The sequence below is a fragment of the Ranitomeya variabilis genome, chromosome 1 (assembly GCF_051348905.1).
Source record: "Ranitomeya variabilis isolate aRanVar5 chromosome 1, aRanVar5.hap1, whole genome shotgun sequence".
NCBI lineage: Eukaryota > Metazoa > Chordata > Amphibia > Anura > Dendrobatidae > Ranitomeya > Ranitomeya variabilis.
Window position 1 is genome coordinate 675,345,459 of NC_135232.1, and position 17,063 is coordinate 675,362,521.

A 17,063-nucleotide genomic window follows, 5' to 3' on the forward strand; every position below is an offset into this window, starting at 1 on the left:
TGAACCTTGCTCTCTGGTCCTAGAGCAGCCAGTGCTTGAACCTTGTCCTCTGGTCTTTGAGTGAATAGTGCCTGAACCTTGTCCCTGCAGCGACCATTGCCTAAACCTTGCTTCCTGGTCCTAGAGCAGCCAGTGCCTGAACCTTGTCCCCTGGTCCTGGAGTAGCCATGTCTGAACCTTGTCCTCTGGCCCTTGAGTGAAGTGAATTAAGCTAAGTCCTGCTTCTTTGTTTTTTTGGTTATTTTCTTGTTCTCATTTTTGTCCAGCTTGTACTAAATGTGATTCCTGACCTTGCTGGAAGCTCTAGGGGGCTGGTGTTCTCCCCCTGGGCCGTTAGACGGTTCGGGGGTTCTTGAATATCCAGCGTGGATATTTTGATAGGGTTTTTGCTGACCATATAAGTCATCTTACTATATTCTGCTATTATCTAGTGGGCCTCTCTTTGCTAAATACCTAGCTCATTCTTACGTTTGTCTTTTCCTCTTACCTCACCGTTATTATTTGTTGGGGGCTTGTATCCAACTTTTGGTGTCTTTTCTCTGGAGGCAAGAAAGGTCTTTCTTTTCCCTTCTAGGGTTAGTTAGTTCTCCGGCTGGCGCGAGACGTCTAGAACCAACGTAGGCACGTTCCCCGGCTGCTGCTATTTGTGGTGCTAGGATTAGATATATGGTCAGCTCAGTTACCACTGCCCTATGAGCTGTTTTTTTGTGTTTGCAGACTTAGTAATTATTTCTGAGACCCTCTGCCATTGGGGTCATAACACTTGTCCATTGTTCCCGCAATGACCAGTGATTGAACCTTGGCCTCTGGTCCCAGAGCAGCCAGTTCTTGAACCCTATCCCCTGACAAGTGCCTGAACAGTGTCCCCTAGTCCTGGACATGCCAGTTTATGAACCCTATTCCCCTGTCCATGAGTGGTCTAACACTGATCCTGAATTCTAGACTGGCGTGTCTGAACCAAGCCCTAAATTAGTGTCAGCGTATCTGACCCCTGAGGTTAGCACCTGCAGTACCAGGTTATGCTCAGGAGTGGTACATGAAGGGCACAAGCCTGACCTCACCACTAGAGGCTCCAGTGAACGCCAAGGTAGCTGCTTAGTTACGCTCCTTCCTGGGTAGGCCCGACCCTGTGGCACAGTGGGTCCACATATCCACGTGCGCCATGGCTGAGCATAACAGTCTGTTCGGCCCAGCCATGACCACAGGAGTGTGTGTGGCATTAGTCAAGTGATACTAATGGGTAGAAAAAAAGCCTGTAATTGTGATGAGAACCTGCATGCTGTACTGAGTGAAAGACGACCAGCTCAACTGCAATTCTGGCCACACACATGAGATACATGATGGCCAAACTTGCATTCCGCCAATAGTTTATCTGCTCCAACTCAACCAAACATTTATGTTGTTAATGGACAGAAAGGAAAAAGACGCGGCTTGACTTCTCGGTCAGTGGTTTATCTATAAAATATAAAAGGTTTTGGCCTTCAAATTTCAACTGCTTGGTTCATAATTTCCCCAACATTATCAGTCAGGGAAGAGTCAGGAGGCCTTAAAGGAAACCTGTTATATCGGAAAACATTATTGATCTGCAGGTGAATAGCTTTACAATACAATGCTCTCTGGCTGCCTTACTGAAAGTGTGGGGGCATGTACGAAGTGTCTACAGTTGCTGCTCACAACACCGCTCACAAGACTGTAAACATGGCTGTAAGTACTTCCCACCATTTTAATTGATTGCTTGCCATGCTATCAATCAAAGTGCGAGGGAGACGCAAGAAAACTGCAGTGAAGACTGCATCTGTTGACTACGTGAAGAGTTGATGCTCAAGAGAAAGTACAAAATGTTCTGTAAGGTGCATTCAGATGTCCGCACAAATCGGTCCGAGATCGGACAAAAATAGTGTATATGAAGCTGTCACACTTGGCGATCCATCACCAGTCTGTGCATTGCGTTCCGATCTCGGACCAATTTGTACAGATGCAGTTTTACTAGAATTGTCTAGTGCATAGGCCTGAGAGTAAAGGAAAATACTACTACAGAGTTGGCCAAAAGTACAGTTCTTGGGAATAAAGTGTCTGTGTCTGCACTCATCTGTGTGTGTGTGTGTGTGTGTGTGTGTGTGTAGCTGAGTATTGGGGGCCATATTTGTAGGGTGCTAGGCTGATGTTGAGTGGTGTGTTGTGGAGAAAGAAACCACCACCAAAGTCGTTTGGTGGGAACAGTGCAGTGTCGCAGTGGAAGGGCGCTCTTATTCTTCACCATTAAGTCCTTTTGCAATCACCAGATTACCGCTTTAATGTGATCACATTTTAGTGTCTGTATTATGGCTGCAGTACAAATCATGCCACAGTTTTAATGAAACCTTGATCCTTAATTTAATTTTATAATTTCCCTGACATGTACAATGGATGTGTACACAAAATGTGGCACAAAATTAGTATTACAATGACGCCTCTGTGTTCCGTAAGTTGTAAAATATATGACTCTGGAGCACTTTCCACTTTTATGTACTTATACTTTTATGTACTTCTATAAAAAGAAAGCTCATTTCTTGTCTTCCCCAAAAAAAAAAAAAAATTCTATACAATTACCGTTTCCCAAAATATGTATACTTAGCCTAATGGCCCTGATATTAAATCAGAATAAACTAACTGGTGACAACTTTTGACAATAATTTGCTTTTCATTGTAGCTTTTCATTCTGGCTACTACACTGTATCATAGATCACGCTGTTAAATTGTATCCATCGCCTATACCCGGTGACAGTAGCTATTTGTAGGCGCACCGTGCCCTTTGCCTGAGTAATATCAGCAGTTCCTAGTGAAATCATAGTCTGCAATCCTCATGAATAATGGTTCAGGCCTCTAAATGGCTGCCTCCACTGCGTATAGGCAACGGGGATAATTTAATGTTACTAATGCATTTGGCCAAGGTTCGGGCTGCAGGAAAGCGGCGCGGTATGTATAGCAGTCTATGGCACTTAACAAGACATTAAAAACTCAGCTGCGGTTTGCCCTACAGCCTGACTTAAATAGCAGACACTAAGGTTAAACGTGTCCCTAATGAACTGATTCTTAACGCGGGACATGGAGTCACAAGCACAAATCCATCTCATTATTATGCCACGATGGTCAAGTAAGAGATTAATGGCAATGTCACCTGCTGCAGCTACAAGAGACCTGTTCATTAACAACTAGCGCCAAAAGTGAGATACCAGACAGCAAATCCAAGTCCGAGGGCAACAAGTGCCTCTGTCATTCATTCCCTCTTTACACAAGGACATAGAGGTTCTTTTATAGACGTGTTTTCCAGGCCCCGCTGTGAGCTGTAGGTGTGAGAGCCGGGGTTGATTTATTAATTATGGTTTCAATCAAAGTGTCACCTGCACACACACAACTGCTTGTCAGAATATAATATTATATCCATCCATACGACCTGGTAGCTTTTGGTATTAAGCATTGCTGACTAGTCGTTTTTTGTTTTTTTTAATCTATTATTTTTTTTTTTTATTTCCTAAGCACTTTTAATTCCTAAGCTGCTGAGTCACCCAAAAAAATAAATCAAAATTAAAAATTGTTGTCATACTTTCAAATGTCGGCAGGCTGCCAAAATAATCAGGACCTGTTGTGACGAAGGGCACATTCTCGTCAATGAATAAACTGAATGAAGCCGATGCAGAAAGTGTGCATTAATGAAAAATAACTACAAAAAAAAAAAAATCTCAATTAGTTGTCTTGATTTAGCAAACACCATGGGGTCCTCCAAAGTCCTACTATAGAATTATTGCTGGAGAACTGGGGCCTCTTTACTGGCTCATTAGCATTTTCACAGGGCTGGTGTTCCTCTGTTGGAACCTAAAAACTGTTGGGAGGACCCCTTTTGTGCCTTTTGTCCTTAGAAATCAGCAGGAACTACCCCTCACCCTCCCACCTCCTTGTCTGATACATTCTGGGGGCAACTCCATTTCGTCCTCATTTTTCCAGATTAAGACCTTGTGCTACCGACAACAATGTTTTTAAAAAAATATTTAAGCGGATTAGAAAAAAAAAACAAAAAAACCCAACAAATAACACTTCTCTGAAAATGAAATAGTCTCTGTGTGCTCGCCGGCGTATCGATTCTGTTTGGCCAAGCAATATGCAAACAGAATGTTTTAATGTAAGGACCCGCTATAATCTTGTCATAAATAAAACATAAAGATTTCCACGGAGGAGAATGACAAGTGTTGAAGATGTCTTTTCCAGCACAGGAGGATATTTGATGCTTAAGGGAACGCACTATCACTTACTAAATTAACAAGTTGTCTTATCAACTGCCATAAGCATTGAAGTCTAATTAATTTTCTACTAATCAATAGACTTGAATGAGACATTGATTTCTGCAGATTTTAAGGGTTGGGGTTAAATTACCTTCATACTTTGAAGATAAAAAAACATAACCATTGTTCATTTCACATAACCAGATATATTTAACTGCATTTAATGAATTTCTTTTGTCCCGGAATGATATTTTATGGATACAAGAGGTAGCAAGTGGGTGACCCAACGCATGAAATATATTCAGGATCTGTTGCCAGTTATAGCCATCCAACAAGTTCCACTTCAAGATTGATGAATTCAAGCACACATTTCTGAATACATAATGGCCATGTTCCAATAACAATATACTCTTATTTGCTCTTCATGGATAGATGAACTGTATCTTTGGAAAAAAAAAAGAGGGGAAAAAAATCTCTTACGGTATGAAAGCAGTTCTGGCACAAAAGGACATTTTATTTATTAAGTTTTGTATTTGTGATTATTGATGCCAAAATGCTAATAGAAATAATAATTTCAAAACAATGTTACTGTTATCATAATAATAAAATAATACCAATAATACTAGTACATATAATTGTAATGCAGCCTAATTGTGATCGTTATATTAAGATAATTCAAAATTAATATGTCTAAAAATTCAAAAAATAAAGGACTTTAGAAGAAAAATAATCAATACTGCTAAAGAATAATATTAATAACACGCCCCCAGAAGAAGCAGGTCGAAACGCGCGTCGGGATGGAGGGATGCGGTGCCTGATCTCAGTGCAGCTGTTCCAGACTTTATCGCCAAGGTGGTAACGCTTTGTATATTTCTTTTGTAATAGTTGGCTGCAACTCAATTAAATGAGAAGTATCTACCAGTTGCAAAAATGGAAATAGGGTTATCGCCAACTATTTTGATCGATACTACGATTTTTACACTCTATAATATTATAGTTATCACCGGGCTTTCTCCATGTCCACTATTGTGAGAGACCTTTCTGATCTTGTACTTTATATTACAATTATTTAATAAAAATGTATTTAACCCTTAAATTTCTGTGATTACTTCTTTTTTCTGAGAGTCATGTTTCAGGCAAAGTGTTTGTAATTTATAACAATGCTATTATCGATAGTAATTTATTTCTTGAAAAGAGAGACAAATGTCCATCAAAGTAATCAAAGATGGAAAGACACAGACCTATTAAAAACATACATAAGGCTAAGTACACAATGCGTCTGTCCTTGCACTGAAGAGGTACCACCCGACAGTGGATGCAGTCAGGATGGATGCCCTTGAGAAACCCACTGTAAAAGAAAAAAAAATTATCACTTGGTTGAATAAATAGTATACAGACAAATACCTGCCAGATGGAAGGATGAAAGATCACACTTTTGGCCTCCATCCGGTGAATGGGGGCCTATGGGAATGTTACAGTGTATATGGGGAAACCATTGGTTTAATCCAGAGGAAGGTGATAGTTTTGTAAGACACAGTCCACTTTCTCTAAAAAAAAAAAAAAATTTCTTCTCGATCTCTCTCATATACAGTAGGTGATGAATGAATGAATGAACAATGATACATTTAGGAAACCTTTTGTGCAATGTTTATTTGAGAATCTGAACCTTTATTAGGGTACCTTTACACAGTGCAATTTTGATCGCTACGACGGCACGATTTGTGACGTTCCAGCGATGCATTTACGATATCGTTGTGTTTGACACGCTACTGCGATCCGGATCCCCGCTGAGAATCGTACGTCGTAGCAGATCGTTTGAAACTTTCTTTCGTCGTCCAGTGTCCCGCTGTGGCGGCATGATTGCATCGTGTGACACAGGTTGTATACGATGTGCGCACAGTAACCAACGGCTTCTACATCGCAAATACGTCATGAAATTATCGCTCCAGCGCCGTGTATTGCAACGTGTGACCGCAGTCTACGACGCTGGAGCGATAATCATACGACGCTGCAACGTCACGAATCGTGCCGTCGTAGCGATCAAAATTGCACTGTGTAAAGGTAAGGATCCATTCGAGTTCCTGTAGTTTCAGAGCTTATGGTGAAAAGAAACTTTTTCGTAAAGCTAAACTTCGTCCTTCTACCTATGAAGGGAGCCCCATGTCTTTTCAGGTGACCACAGAGTGTTAATCTGCTTATCATCTGTTTTTTTTTCTTCTTTCTTTTGGGGCCAGTTATAAATTCGTAGCACATGGTCATGTTCCTCTATTGTAGTCTACTGCTAATAATAATCAACGTTAAATAATAATAATAATAGTAGTGATATTGGAATTGTTATAGCTGTTGCTCCTTGGTAAGCAGATGGCTCTATGGTTCGGACATCGTTTCGCCCTATGGACCATTTGGGTTCAACCAATATTAGATGATGATGTCTTGCACTCTTAGGGTACTGTCACACAGTGCAATTTTGATCGCTACGACGGTACGATTCGTGACGTTCTAGCGATATCCATACGATATCGCAGTGTCTGACACGCAGCAGCGATCAGGGATCCTGCTGAGAATCGTACGTCGTAGCAGATCGTATGGAACTTTCTTTCGTCGCTTGATCACCCGCTGACATCGCTGGATCGTTGTGTGTGACAGCGATCCAGCGATGTGTTCGCTTGTAACCAGGGTAAACATCGGGTAACTAAGCGCAGGGCCGCGCTTAGTAACCCGATGTTTACCCTGGTTACCAGCGTAAACGTAAAAAAAACAAACAGTACATACTTACATTCCGGTGTCTGTCCTCCGGCGTCTCAGCTTCTCTGCACTGTGAGCGCCTGCCGGCCGGAAAGCGAGCACAGCGGTGACGCGGTGACGTCACCGCTGTGCTTTCCGGCCGCTGTGCTTACACAGTGCAGAGAAGCTGAGACGCCGGAGGACAGACACCGGAATGTAAGTATGTACTGTTTGTTTTTTTTACGTTTACGCTGGTAACCATGGTAAACATCGGGTTACTAAGCGCGGCCCTGCGCTTAGTAACCCGATGTTTACCCTGGTTACCCGGGGACTTCGGCATCGCTCCAGCACCGTGATTGCACGGTGTGACCGCAGTCTACGACGCTGGAGCGATAATCATACGACGCTGCAACGTCACGAATCGTGCCGTCGTAGCGATCAAAATTGCACTGTGTGACAGTACCCTTAGATATCGTTCATCTAATTGGTGAGAAGGATGAGGGTGGCAAAACTTCTGTTTACACATATATCATGGCTTTCATTATTAGTGGAGTTATGACAGATATATTGTGAAATAGAACTCAACAGTTCCTAACAGGCCCCATGTGGAGATCAATGAATCTCCTAAAATTTGCTTAGGAGAAAGTTGTTCAATTCGGTCAACAGACTGGTTTTGGTTTTGGTCTGAATGAAGTTGGTCCAAGCAAAAAAGAACTAAATAATAATAATAACAAATATTATTTTTATTCATTTATTGTCTAGCCCTCAAAGAATAATAAATAGAGGGAAGAGAAGCATGTGTTGACAAAACACAAAAAACCCCACACACATTATACAATTATTCAGTTATGTTCGTAAATAAAAAAATCACCTGACTTGTTTCGAACTGTAAAAAGTTCTTGGATATAGTACCCCATATATTGGACATTATGCTCATCAGGAAGAATTCGTGCATGCTGTATGTTCCTGCAAATATTGTGCATCTATTTTCACTCCTGCGTTTTGAGTTCCCTTTCTCTTTCCCATTCTAGGAACGTAGAAAAGGAATTAATTTAGAAAATGATCAGTTACATAAAAGATGGGACCTGTAGCAGAACAGCTAGAATGACTTTGCTTTTTGGTCCATTAAAAAAGGACACAAAATGGAAACAAGACAGACTTCATTATAGTCAATGGGGCTCTTCTGATGTAGTTTGTATCCGTTATTTTACAGATCCATTTTCTACATGGATCTCATTACTGTGTTCTTAGAACGGAAAAGCAAAATGGAACTCCAAGAATGCAGGTGTGAACAGAGCCGGAACGTCACATCCAGTAAGGATTGATACATTTTTAGGACATAATACAATAAATGGAAACATATTAACATTAATGGATTTACTGGCATTGTAATACACTGTGTTCCAAATTATTATGCAAATAATATTTCCTCATATTTTCTCTAAATTACCTATCTGAATTGCAGTCATTGTTATTTTCCAGTCATCTACTATTCTAGTATAATTGCAATGTTTTGGAACAAACTGCCTATGAAAACAGTATCTTTTAAAAAAAATAAACACTCAAAATGCATGTTTCAAATTATTACGCACAGCAGAGTTTTCAACCTTTTTTTATTTTGAACAAAAAAATTGTCAATTGTGAAGTTATAAGCATTATCAGCTTATTACAAAATGAAATCAAACAGTTTTCAAGTGAGAACTTTATTCTAGGTGATGTTACATTTGCACATAGGACCCCTTGTTGGAAAGAAGCTTCTGAACTCTCTTGTCCATTGAATTTGTCAGTTTTTGGATGGTTTCTGCTTCAATTGTTTTGTATGTGGACAGAATACCCTCCCAGAGCTGTTGCTTAGATGTGAACTGCCTCCCGCCATCATAGACACTCCTTTTGATGATGCTCCAGAGGTTCTCAATGGGGTTGAGGTCAGGGGAAGATGGTGGCCACACCATAAGTTTGTCCTCTTTTATGCCCATAGCAGCCAGAGATGCAGATGTGTTTTTTGCAGCATGAGACGGTGCATTATCATGCATGAAAATGATCTTGCTGCGGAAAGCACGGTTCTTCCTCTTGAACCATAGCAGGAAGTGTTGTTTTAGAAACTCCACATAGATTATGGAGTTCATCTTTACCCCTTCAGGGATCATAAAGGGGCCGACAATCTCTCTCCCCATGATTCCAGTCCAAAACATTACTCCACCTCCTCCTTGTTGGTGCCTTAGCCGTATTTTCATGGGGTGTCCATCCTCCACTCCATCCATCTGGACCATCGAGCGTTGCACGGCACCCATCGGTGAACAAAACAGTTTGGAAGTCAGTCTTCATGTATCGTTTGGCCCACTGGAGCCGTTTCTGCTTGTTGCAGTGGATAGAGGTGGTCGACAGGATGGCTTACGCACAGCTGCAAACCTCTGAAGGACCCTGCATCTTGTTGTTCTGGGGACGTTGGAGGCACCAGCAGCTTCAAAAACTTGTCTGCTGCTATGACAAGGCATTTTTGCAGCTGCTCTTTTAACCTTACGCAATTGCCTGTTGGAAAGAGTCCTCAATTTTTCCTTATCAGCACGCACACGTGTGTGCTGGGAATCAGCTACATACTTCTTGATTGTGCGATCACGATGAAGTGTCTTGGCAATGTTGATTGTAGTCATGCCTTGACCTAAATACTCCACAATTTGTTGCTTCTCAGCAGCCGACACATCCTTTTTCTTTCCCATTTTGGCCAAAAATGTAGGCTGCTTAATAATGTGGAACAGCCTTCTTAAGTAGTCTTGCCTTTATTTGGACACACCTGCCAAACTAATTTGCACAGGTATCTGCAACTGCTTTCAGTGATATAAAGAGCCCTGACACACATCACCATCAATGAGTTTAAATGACAATCAAAAAAATTCTAACCTTATCACTCCTAAACTCTTTGTGCATAATAATTTGGAACACAGTGTAGTAAAAACTGTAATATGTTATATAGTATTCTGAAATACTTTATATATTATGGAGGGCAGAGAAAATGAAGCAAATATGACTTATCTGTCTTTTTGGCCTCAACCAATGTACACTGGACTGATATGTAATGTGAGGAACATGATTGAGGGTCATGTGTAAAAAATGTTACATTTTAAGGGTCTCCGGTTTACAAATTTCATTTCAAACATAGTTCAAGACCCCAATGTATTCACAAGAGTGGTTACAAAGAGCATCTTTTGCTCTGTAGAACATGACACATCTGTGTATTCCAAATATAGTCCATTTATTGTAATAGAAACTGCATCATTTTTCCTGCTGGAATATTGAACGTTTGTTTCCAGGTCCCCCCACAGATTACAGCTGTTGTTTGTGGGACCCAACAATGGGACATTCTGTGATAACCCAACTGTGATTAAATGCTTGAGCTATAATATGTATATATATGAGAGAGAGAACATAAAAAATTAGGGGATGGAATCTCATATGCAACATATTCTTTATTTTTCATCTATTCCTGTATAGATTTCTAACACTTTTGGGTCTCTAGTTTTGAAAAAAAAATAAAATAAACAAATTGTATTGAAACTAGATGACCATCCATGTTACCATTTCCCTTATCCATGACAGCCAGTGTTCGAAACACGTTTATTAATAGGATTCTACTGTGAGTCAATTTCACCTGCTGATATTTGCAGTATCAGTATTCTAGGGCAATGTTAAATATTTGCGCAGTCAATGTAACCTTGAAGTGTCTAATATATGTTATCTTATGTGCATGAGAAGTGCAGAGAGACCTATGGAAATAATGAAACTGTATCTATCATCTATCCCATATCTATCTATCTATCTATCTATCTATCTATCCCATATCTATCTATCTATCTATCTATCTATCTATCTATCTATCTATCTATCTATCTATCTATCTATCTATCTATCTATCTATCTATCCTTGTAGATCTTCCTGTCGCAAAATACATTTTACCAGATCCTGTAGTGTGTGTCAATAGTTTGCTAGAGGTTACATTCCTCAATTTAGGGTTAGACTAGCCCTACATAAAACCACAGTATACATTGAGGGGCACAGTTTTGGGATATAATAATAGATCGGCTCCTAAAAAGGTGCAACATTATCCCAGCAGAACACATCCTTGCTTGAAGTTGACTTGGAAGCCAATCACAGTCTCTGTGGTCTGTGCCTCATAGGCTGAACCACAAATAAGACATTTGAACCTTTTGAGATTGTATCCTCAGAAAAAGAGTCGATAACAGCTCTCCTTCATAATATAGCCACTTGGCATTCTGAACAATAGCACGGTGGCTCAGTGGTTAGCAATGTTGCTTTCCAGTGCTGGGGTCTTGGGTTCAATTCCCACCAAAGATAATATCTGCAAGGAATCTGAATGTTCTACCCATGTTTGCATGTGTTGTCAAGGCCTGTTAACTCTAAGAATGCAGACTTGTGAATACTCACAGCTCGCACAGTGCATACTGTCAGGATTTTCTGGTAAGTATGTGATCTTGTATTTTTCCAGTCACATTCCAATTAGACATATATGGCTGCACTCAATTCACTTCTATCGAGCGAGGCCACGGATGTCTAGTCTGCGTATGAATGCATGCATGAAAATCACATACTTGTAGTTGCGATCCTTACAGTACACACAATACAGGCCGTGAAGATTCACAAGTCTGCAGTCACATACAGTGACTGCAAACTTGTACCCTAAGCCTCGACAACCTTTTTAAAGAAGGTGTTTCTGCATGTGAGACTAAATGTTTTAGGTGCTTTGACCACTTGGAGACCATTTCAGACCGCAGAGAAAATCTGAATAAAATATGAATCCATCAATGGTTACAGCAGCTTCTATACACATTGACCTGTCTCATGGCTTTTTTTCTACGACCCCTTGGCTATGTATTATAATACATCTGCAGAAATTTCTTCTAATGGACCGAAAATATTTAGCCCCATGCATTTTCGCATAGTATAAATCCATAGATTATAAACTGGAAGGTCAGAATTAGCCTTTACCGCTACCTGGTAGGGAAAGTAAACTGGACAAACATTTCCTTATATGTGTCCGTCCTATTAATGACCCTCCTCTTCTTTATGGAGGTCTGATTCCAATGTAAATACCCTTGCATAGTATTAGAGGCTTTTGTCTGCCCAGTGCCAGTCAGCCACCACCACTATAATAAGCTTTTTTTTTTTTTTTTTTTCAAAAACCTAATTTCAATTCACTGTGCGGAGAGTGAATGGGGGTCCGGATTTAAGCTGTTTACCAACTGGGCCAAAGCAGCAGATTGGCAGTCACAAAAAAGGCAGCACACAACTGCTAAAACCTGGACTCACAATGCAGGACACCATTTTAAGAGTTATTAAAGTACACACAAACTCTTCCAAAGTATGCCTCCTTTTTACAGACCCAACGTGGCGACTTAGCCCTGAATAAGGAGAAACCTATTAGCAGTAAAATCCCTTAAGAGATTTTCCAAGATCAGACTGGGCTGCAAACGACCATTTCTTTTGCTTTGTTTCTTTTTGTTCTTCTTTTTTTTTATTTATTCTTTTTTTTTTTTGTGCTACTTTTAGACTCGAGGCAAAGATTTGGATTCTGTTGGTGCTTTTCACCGATTAACCACCATAGCTATTGGGGAATTCTATTACAGTATTCCTGTAGATTATATTTAAATGGCTGTTATATCCTAAAATAAGGCGAGTTTTATGAACACGAATGATGAAAAATGTATTCATTTTTCTCCCTAATTTGCTGCAGGCAACATCTTTATTAATGACTTTGATCTACATTGTATACCTCTGGCCTTAAGAAAGACCCTTTCGCATGTATATTAAGAGCCGACGAGCACTTAATAAGTGCATATATATGACAGCGCAAACATTTGATTGAATAGTTAAGGCTACAAAAACAGCAAGTCTTGAGTTAATTACCATTTCAATGCAATCAAGTACAACAGTCCTTGCTGTAAAATCCATTCTGAAGCTAGCCTCCACAGGTCAGCCCCAGCACTGATAACCTTTGCAGCAGAGTGACAAATGCATCTACAATTGCTTTATCTAATTAAAAGCTCAGGGAGGGTGAAGAAAGAGAGGAAAAAATACCAGCACATGCTGCCTGCCAAACGATTGCACCCCCTTCAGCCAATGGATCTACAATATGGTACTGCTGTTCGCACTGGAAGGAAACTGACTCACTTAACATTTCAATAGGTTAATCAATTGACAATTAAACAGAGAAATTGGTTAACTCAGGAAACAATTAACATGACACTCCATTAAATACACTTTCTAATTGCCACGGCTGTGATTGAAATTAACAGTAAAAAAAAAAAAAATCGGCTGTACAAAATCTTATTTTTAATGGGTTTTGGTTGTGATGTTAAACCTGGTGGGTAGGGTTGAGCGACTTTCATTTTTTTAAGATCGAGTAGGGTTTTGGGAAACCCGATTTTGTCCAGAGTCGAGTCGAGTGCAGTCGGCCGATTATCGCTAAAAGTCGGGGATCGACCGAAACACGAAACCCAATGCAAGTCAATGGGGAAGCATAGTCGGCAGTGAGTGGAGGCCAGGAAAACACCTACAGTGCCCATTTTAATGCCAAAAACATCCATTCTTGTTTCTGAAGCTTGCCAATCTTAATTAACTGTATAATAATAGTTGGGCATAGGGAATTGGGTGAAAGTTGTGGGGGGAGTAGGGCTGGCTCAAGTTTTTCGTGGGCCCAGGAAATGCGGACTACGTCACGGCGGTGTTGCAGGGAAAGGTAAGTATTTAAAAGTTGCAAGTGCTGTGATCCTGAGCAAGCAGGGGGGGGGCCCACTCGTTCGCATTGCCACTGGCACAGGGCCCCTCAAAGTACGGCGGTGTGTTTGCATGGCGGGGGCGCCTCCCACCAGCAGCGACACTTTTGCGTACTCTGAGGGGCCCTGTGCCAGTGACGTCGCCAACGAGTATGCCCCCCCACCTGATGAAGGAACCTGCACTTTCATCTGCACCTTCCTCTTTGTCCCTGTGTAAGGTGGTATAACATGCGGGAAGGGGAACCTTACTTTCAGCAGGGACAGATTCTGGCTGTGTAGAGTACAAGGGGAATGTAGTGGTCTAGGTCAATGTACCAGCAGACTCATTTAGCAGTGGCTGGGCAATGGGCAGGATGAGGAGGAAACAGATATAGGGCCAAAGAATAAAGTAGGCTACATGCAGTTCAAAATTGGTAACAGGACTAAACAGGCGGCATTGCTTTGTTCAGTGGAGTAGCAAACCCAAGAGCAGCAGACACTGTTTCAAGGGCCTAACCACACTAGTAGGCCAAATGCAGTTTAATATCTGATAGTATAGGGCGAAAGCCAGAATGTGGAAGCTCAGCTTTGTTCAGTTGAGGACAACACCAGGGAGGGGCAGACACCTTTAGTAGGCCGGAAAAGCCTATTGCATTTTTTAAAATGGTAATTTGGAGCAGAAGGTTGAAGCTCAGCTTTATTTACTTGAGGGCAACACCAGGGAGGGGCAGAAGCCGTTAGTAGGCCCTAACCACCATTTTTTTTTTTTAAACCACATAATGAGAGCCGGAAGGTTGAAGCTCAGCTTTATTTAGTTGAGGACAACACCAGGGAGGGGCACACAGACAGACACCTTTAGTAGGCCTGAAAAGCCTATTGCATTTTTCAAAATGGTAATTTGGAGCAGAAGGTTGAAGCTCAGCTTTATTTAGTTGAGGGCAACACCAGGGAGGGGCAGAAGCCGTTAGTAGGCCCTAACCACCATTTTTTTTTTAAAACCACATAATGAGAGCCGGAAGGTTGAAGCTCAGCTTTATTTAGTTGAGGACAACACCAGGGAGGGGCAGAAGCCGTTAGTAGGCCCTAACCACCATTTTTTTTTTTTAAACCACATAATGAGAGCCGGAAGGTTGAAGCTCAGCTTTATTTAGTTGAGGACAACACCAGGGAGGGGCACACAGACAGACACCTTTAGTAGGCCTGAAAAGCCTATTGCATTTTTCAAAATGGTAATTTGGAGCAGAAGGTTGAAGCTCAGCTTTATTTAGTTGAGGGCAACACCAGGGAGGGGCAGAAGCCGTTAGTAGGCCCTAACCACCATTTTTTTTTTAAAACCACATAATGAGAGCCGGAAGGTTGAAGCTCAGCTTTATTTAGTTGAGGACAACACCAGGGAGGGGCAGAAGCCGTTAGTAGGCCCTAACCACCATTTTTTTTTTTAAAACCACATAATGAGAGCCGGAAGGTTGAAGCTCAGCTTTATTTAGTTGAGGACAACACCAGGGAGGGGCAGAAGCCGTTAGTAGGCCCTAACCACCATTTTTTTTTTTAAAACCACATAATGAGAGCCGGAAGGTTGAAGCTCAGCTTTATTTAGTTGAGGACAACACCAGGGAGGGGCACACAGACAGACACCTTTTGTAGGCCTGAAAAGCCTATTGCATTTTTCAAAATGGTAATTTGGAGCAGAAGGTTGAAGCTCAGCTTTATTTAGTTGAGGGCAACACCAGGGAGGGGCAGAAGCCGTTAGTAGGCCCTAACCACCATTTTTTTTTTAAAACCACATAATGAGAGCCGGAAGGTTGAAGCTCAGCTTTATTTAGTTGAGGACAACACCAGGGAGGGGCAGAAGCCGTTAGTAGGCCCTAACCACCATTTTTTTTTTTTAAACCACATAATGAGAGCCGGAAGGTTGAAGCTCAGCTTTATTTAGTTGAGGACAACACCAGGGAGGGGCACACAGACAGACACCTTTAGTAGGCCTGAAAAGCCTATTGCATTTTTCAAAATGGTAATTTGGAGCAGAAGGTTGAAGCTCAGCTTTATTTAGTTGAGGGCAACACCAGGGAGGGGCAGAAGCCGTTAGTAGGCCCTAACCACCATTTTTTTTTTAAAACCACATAATGAGAGCCGGAAGGTTGAAGCTCAGCTTTATTTAGTTGAGGACAACACCAGGGAGGGGCACACAGACAGACACCTTTAGTAGGCCTGAAAAGCCTATTGCATTTTTCAAAATGGTAATTTGGAGCAGAAGGTTGAAGCTCAGCTTTATTTAGTTGAGGGCAACACCAGGGAGGGGCAGAAGCCGTTAGTAGGCCCTAACCACCATTTTTTTTTTAAAACCACATAATGAGAGCCGGAAGGTTGAAGCTCAGCTTTATTTAGTTGAGGACAACACCAGGGAGGGGCAGAAGCCGTTAGTAGGCCCTAACCACCATTTTTTTTTTTAAAACCACATAATGAGAGCCGGAAGGTTGAAGCTCAGCTTTATTTAGTTGAGGACAACACCAGGGAGGGGCACACAGACAGACACCTTTAGTAGGCCTGAAAAGCCTATTGCATTTTTCAAAATGGTAATTTGGAGCAGAAGGTTGAAGCTCAGCTTTATTTAGTTGAGGGCAACACCAGGGAGGGGCAGAAGCCGTTAGTAGGCCCTAACCACCATTTTTTTTTTAAAACCACATAATGAGAGCCGGAAGGTTGAAGCTCAGCTTTATTTAGTTGAGGACAACACCAGGGAGGGGCAGAAGCCGTTAGTAGGCCCTAACCACCATTTTTTTTTTTAAAACCACATAATGAGAGCCGGAAGGTTGAAGCTCAGCTTTATTTAGTTGAGGACAACACCAGGGAGGGGCAGAAGCCGTTAGTAGGCCCTAACCACCATTTTTTTTTTTAAAACCACATAATGAGAGCCGGAAGGTTGAAGCTCAGCTTTATTTAGTTGAGGACAACACCAGGGAGGGGCAGAAGCCGTTAGTAGGCCCTAACCACCATTTTTTTTTTTAAAACCACATAATGAGAGCCGGAAGGTTGAAGCTCAGCTTTATTTAGTTGAGGACAACACCAGGGAGGGGCACACAGACAGACACCTTTAGTAGGCCTGAAAAGCCTATTGCATTTTTTAAAATGGTAATTTGGAGCAGAAGGTTGAAGCTCAGCTTTATTTAGTTGAGGGCAACACCAGGGAGGGGCAGAAGCCGTTAGTAGGCCCTAACCACCATTTTTTTTTTTTAAACCACATAATGAGAGCCGGAAGGTTGAAGCTCAGCTTTATTTAGTTGAGGGCAACACCAGGGAGGGGCAGAAGCCGTTAGT